Raw genomic sequence first — 6404 nt, forward strand, 5'->3', positions numbered from 1 at the left:
TTATCACAGTGGTCGGCAAACTCAGTCAACAGAGCCAAATATCAACAGCACAACGACTGAAATTTCTTTTGAGAGCCAAATTTTTTAAACTTAAACTTCTTCTAACGCCACTTCTTCAAAATAGACTCGCCCAGGCCGTGGTATTTTGTGGAAGAGCCACACTCAAGGGGCCAAAGAGCCGCATGTGGCTCGTGAGCCGCAGTTTGCCGACCACGGGGTTATCACAATGATGTCTCTCTCTCTCTCCAACCCCGCCTCCTGCTCTCTCTCAGCAAAAATCAATAGAAGCATATAAAGATATTGTCCCTAAAAGCCACTCCAGGTTTTGGTAAAAATGGCCAAAATTAGGCAAGTCAAATTCCAAGCTTTTGCAGGAAGAAAGAGGTTAACAGGGAGCCATTTAGAATGGAGAAGCCCTCCCCAGGACATCTATCAAGAAAATGCCCCAGCCCGGTGGTTCTCAAACCTCAGGGCACCCTCGCACCCCGCAGGCTTGTTAGAAAGGCTGGCTCCTCCGCCCACGGGCACGCGGCCCGCTAACAGCCTTCAGGTGCGAAGGTGCTGGCCCCACTGGCGGAGGCTGGGCCTCCCTGTCTCCTGTCCTCTGAGACGCTGGCGTGATCCGCTTCTCCTGGTGTTTGTGACATTTCCTCTTTATTTGCTTATTCTGAGGCACTGCTTGGCTGTGACCAGGTTTGGTTTTGTTTTCTTTGGGATTTTGTGTGTGTGTGTGGTTTTTTTTTTATTCCAGTTAGTCAATTCCCCACTCCCCACCCCCATTTTGAGAGCTCAAGTCTTTCTTCAGTTCTGAAAATTGTTGAAGAAATCTTCCCACATCCCTCACCAGCAGTGTATTTGTCCTTTTTAATTCCTATTAGACGTGCAGTGTGCTTCTCGTCCCCTTCTATTTCCCATCCTTTCATTTTCTCTCTTTAGCTCTTCATATTTAACCCCGTGGGTCACTGCTAACTCTTCAGCAGCCTCCAGAGGCTGCACTTGTTAACAGAACAAATCGATGCCTGTTTTGGCTTCATAATCACGGTTCTTCATAAAAACCCATGGATTTTATTGTTCCTTCATCTCCGAGGTTATGAGTGCCCCCCTCCCCCAGGCACGCACTGCTGCGGGTTTAGGGCTGTTTGAGATGCGCCCTGTTTCTGGTCTATAGAGACTGCCCTGCCTCACCTTGGTATGCTGTCACACGCTTTTACTTTTTAAAAAAAATTATTTTCTGTGCTTTTGAAATGAGGGCACGTTTCCTGTGCTCAACCCGGCACCTGGCGTGCGCGGTCTCCGCAGGTGCCCTCCGTCCTCCCGGTCCCCAGCGGCCTCCAGGGAGCCCGCCTCAGGCGGCTCCAAAGCCAGAGGTCGGTTTCAAAATGCACGCGGCTCCCTTTAGAGAAACCCCACCGGGCCGGCCTCTGTCCCCTCTCTGCACTCAGGAAGCACCGTGAGACATGGTTTGTCTAACACTTCTTACTCCCTTGTTCAATTTAATACATAAGGAAGGAAAGGAGCCGGGTCACGGTGGCTCAGGGGTTGAGCGTCGACCTATGAACCAGGAGGCCGAGGTTTAATTCCCGCTCAGGGCACATGCCCATGTTGGGGGCTCCATCCCAGTGGGGGGTATGCAGGAGGCAGCCAACCAATGATTCTCTCTCATCATTGGTGTTTCTCTCTCTCTCCCTTCCTCTCTGAAATCAATAAAAATATTAAAAAAGAAATGGAGGGGAAATCAAGCCATTTGTTCATGTTCCCATCTGAGGTGCATCACAGTATATATCTCCCATTTCTCAACCCCACTGTAGCCTTTATCCCAGAAAAACCGAAAGCACAGCTTCCCGACGGGTCTGCCGTTCCAGGGGAGCAGCTGTTGGTGTCTCCACAGCTGAAGCCCATGTTCCGAACACCCAGGCCGCGTGTGATCTGTTTACCAACGGAGGGAGCAATCCTGAGAAGAAAGCAGGGTGCGTTCTGTTAAAGCTATTTCTTGGATTTCTTGGTTGAGGAGACGGGGGTCAGATTCACTGCCAGGCACCAGAGGTAGGGCTCGAACCCAGAATTTCTGACACTTGCCCCAATTCAACCCATCCCAGGAGAAACAAGATAAATTTTGTTGATTTACTAACTAAACATTTCTCAGATATATGTACTCATATGAACACACAAAAGATAATCACTAAGATGCTTGTTAGATTATTACTATGATCAAATGAATTATGACTAAATATTCATTTTTTTCTTAATCTTTTGCACTAATGGAACATCCTAGAATCAAATAACAGCTTTAAGAAAACTTTCACCCCCAAAAATGCACAAACATGAAATTTTACATCCGTTCCAAAGGGTTCCCAGAGCTCCTAAAACTGAGTTAAACCTTAAAAATCCCTTCAAAAATCTTGAAATTTTAGCCCTTACAAGGGGCCTTAAAGAAATTGGATTTTAATGTCCTCATTTCACAAATATAAAACTGAAGACCAGAGATAGGAAGTTACTGGTAGGTTGATCTGGGAGTAGGTGCAAAGAAGGCTTGGGATGTCTACTCTTTGGAAGTCCCCTCACTTAGCTGGGAAAGAGACCCTCACCTCTTTGGACATGGACTTCGTTCAGAAATGTCCTCCCTCCCACTGTCACCTCGCTGAGCTTCCGGGACCTCCCCAAATCATCCCAGCTTGTTAGGAGAAGCCCTGATTCTAGAACCTAAATCTCCTAACTCCCAGCCCATTGCCCTTCCCATAACAAATACTGTCCCTCAAAGTCTCTTTAAACCTCATTCTCTATCCTCCAAGCCAACTTCTCTCCTCCCTCCCTTCCTTCTGGGTTCTGTTTGCTTTGGCTGCTTTCTTATATTACATTCCTTTTTTAATTAAAAAAATCAAAATTGCAATCCATAAAGTGATAAAAAGCTTGATTCGGATGATGGAAACAAAAAATCCCTTGTATATTTCCAGTGGAACCAAACTCTAGAAGTAAATAAATCATGACATGTCACTCCTTCCAACCCCAAGAAAGCAACAACATAAATATAACACACTGATTAGGCAATAAACCTTGATTAACTAAAATAAATAAAAATAAAATATATTTGTTTAGAGAGATGGGCCCAGAACAAAATTGTGTTTTGCTGTTGATAACACACTATGATTAAACCAAATGAATTGACCCTTCCTGGTAATAAAAAATCGGTAACTGCCTTGGAAACTTAATTACATAATGACTGATGGCTCAGGTTCATTCCATAAAATTGGGGAGCGGGGGGAAATCTGACAACAGAAAAAAGGAAAACCCTTTTCAGGGCTAACCCCTGCAAGGTCCCCAAAACACATGCAGGACAAGATATTTCTGAGTGTTTGGCCAGTGGTGGAACCCAGGTCTCGGGGCAGGGGGCTGACTTTCCCAAGTTATATAGCAGTTAAGTAATACAGGGCAGATTTCCAGATGGGACCACCACATCCCTGAATCGGTTTTTCTTTAAATAATAATGAAAATAAGTTTTGCTTTCAGCAATCACTGCCAAGGTTGTGTGGGACCTTCCCCCTGAAGACCATGAGAAGACCTAGACAAAGTATAAAGAAGGCCTTTTAAAGGCATCAGGATGCCACTGAGCCAGAGAGAATTGACAAAGCCAAGGAGAGTGAGGTCAGGAAATGGAGCACTTGACTACCCAGACTCCTGATTCCAAAAGCAAAAGCTGAGCCTAAGAAGCTGAGGAGAGCTTTTGGGGTTCCCATAGGACTAGAGGGGAATAAAGTGAAGCTCACAGTCCTCCAAAGAGGAGGGGCCTGGGAAACGTGCAGGACTTTTAGTTGGACAATGGGGTGGGCTGCCACCCGGAGTAACAGTGAGTGGGAAGAAGGCATTTCTCCCAAGAACTGAGCCTCCTAATGATGTCACTCCGCTTTGATGAGGTGATCTGCCCTTAGCTTAGTTTAGGGAAGTTTCAACAGAGGAATGAAAGACAAATGTGACATAGAAAACAAATAGCAAAATGTCAAGACTTACACCCAGCCATGTAAGTAATTACATTAAATAAAAATGGACTGAGCACTTCAATGAAAAGGCAGGGATTATTGTCCAACTGGATGAAAAAGCAAGATCCAACTAGATGCTCTCTGTAAAAGATGCATTTTAAATAAAAAGGCACAGATACATTTAAAGCAAAAGGATAGAAAGAGGTTATGCCATGAAAAATTTAAGCACAAGAGATCTGGTATGTTGTATTAATATCAGAGTTGATGGCAAGATAAAGAGTATTGCTAGAGATAAAAAGACACTTCTAAATAATAAAAGTATCCATTCATTAAGATATAACAATCCTAAACGAGTATGTGCCTAATTACAAAGGTTCAAAATTCTTGAAGCAAACCCTGGTCAAAACTAACAGAAAAGGAGAGAAATCCACAATTATATTATGGTGGGGGGATTGGGGAGATGATTGAGAGGATAGATTTGCAACTGGTAGATAAATAAGTCCTGGAGATCTTATCCACAGCATCTCGAGTACAGTCAACATCCTGTTTTATAAACTTCAAGGTTGCTAAGAGACTACATCTTCACTGTTCTCACCAAAAAAAGAATGTTGTCATGTAGTAGAGGTGTTAGCTAATGTTAAGTGGTAATCCTATTGCAATAAAAAAATGTTGTACACCTTAAACTTACACAATGCTATATCATAATTATATCAATAAAAATCGAAGGCTTTAAAATAAATTATCCATTCTCCATCTTTAAAAGTTAGAAAAGGAAAAGCAAATAAACCCAATATACAAGGAAGAAAAATAACAAAAGATCGGGAATCAATGAAATAGTTAACAACTATAGAAAACAAACAGAAAAGTTAACAAAGCCAAAAATAAAAAGGCAGAGAAGACAAAATGGCTAATATTTCGAACAAATGAGGGGATAAGACATTCGGATAAGGCAATATTATAAAGAACTTTATGCCAAGAACTCAGCAACTAGACAACTTCTTTGGGCCAGATATGCTATATCTATTGAAGAAATTAAATCTATCTAAAAATATGTTCACACAAAGCCAGATAGTGTCACTGATAAATTTCATCAAATACTTAAGGAATGGAAGCAGTGTGTGTTATACAATGGAAAGGACTCAGCAGCAGGTCACTGGCCTTCATTGTTGGGGCTACGTGCACATGAACCCCATTCTCTGCCCCTTTCTTGAAAATTCCAAATTCCAGGGAAGATATTCTATTAGCCCACCTTGGGTCAGGTAGACACTTCTAGAAAAACCATCCATAGCCAGTAAGGATGGGAGGCACAGGGACCGAGCCTGAGGGCTGAGTATGCTCCAGAGAGTCACCCAGAGCACCCACTGCCCCTCTGGAGCCTCGCCCGGGGAACATTCACCTCCTGCGAGGGGACGTACGTGTCCAGGAAAGAAACCCTATAACCCGTACACACAGTCTTGGCATCTGGCTCACACAGAAAAAACCAGTTCAGTCACCATGAGGTTTAAGCTGCAACAGAGAAGGTGGGACATCCTGAGAACATCAACCAGCCAACAAGCCCATAGGTTGTAACTCAAGATAAGAGAGCCCGTCCTTGGAACTACCACTGTGTTTTCTCAACCATTCCCGAACTCATGCAACGTGGGACGCGGCTACAGTGTTTGGACACGTTCAAGCCTTGGACTAATGAGAGGGCACAGTCCTCTCGTGGCCACGTGCAAGTCCCAGCTTGGAGGGCAGGGCCCTCCCAGCACAATGATAGCCAACAGCTATAGTTGTAAGCTTGAACCTATGGTCCGAACACGTGACCCCACGTGCCTGAGTGATAGAGTTCAGGTGCATGTAGTTGAGTAGGATGGAAACCCATGAGAATGTTGTAAACATCTTGACCCTTACTTTGCCTCGTGGAATATGGCTATAAAATAAAGACACGGCTTCGGGGGGGACAAGCAGGGAGCAGTGTTCCACCGAGACACAGCTTTCATTCTCTTGTCTGTCTTTTCTAAGCTTTTCAGCCGCCCCCATTCAAGTTCACCCTTGGCCGTGCTCTCACGGCATGATGCAATCCTAAAACAATTACCTCCCTGCAAAAAAACAACAAAACCCAAAGGAACTATATCTTTGCGATCACTACAATAGGCTCTGTATTATCTCCGTTTTCCACATGGGAAAGGTCACAGTTAGAAAGGGGCAAAGAGACCGGACCCATCTGGCTATGGATCCAGGGTGTCTTACGTTGTATAATCCTGCCTCCATAGCAAGCTTAGAAGATAATCTGGGGGCCCCTTTCATTCCAGTTGGTCTAATGGGTGCCAAGTAGACTAGGAAGGTGCGGCCGTGGAAGAAGACGCTACTGCTTTTCTGTGCTGCTACGCTCCCAGCTCCCTCGTGTTTCCTGTTCTACCTGCTCCCCATTTTGTACAGATTTCTGTCCCC

This window comes from Eptesicus fuscus, chromosome 19 (assembly GCF_027574615.1).
Source record: "Eptesicus fuscus isolate TK198812 chromosome 19, DD_ASM_mEF_20220401, whole genome shotgun sequence".
In the NCBI taxonomy this organism is placed as follows: domain Eukaryota; kingdom Metazoa; phylum Chordata; class Mammalia; order Chiroptera; family Vespertilionidae; genus Eptesicus; species Eptesicus fuscus.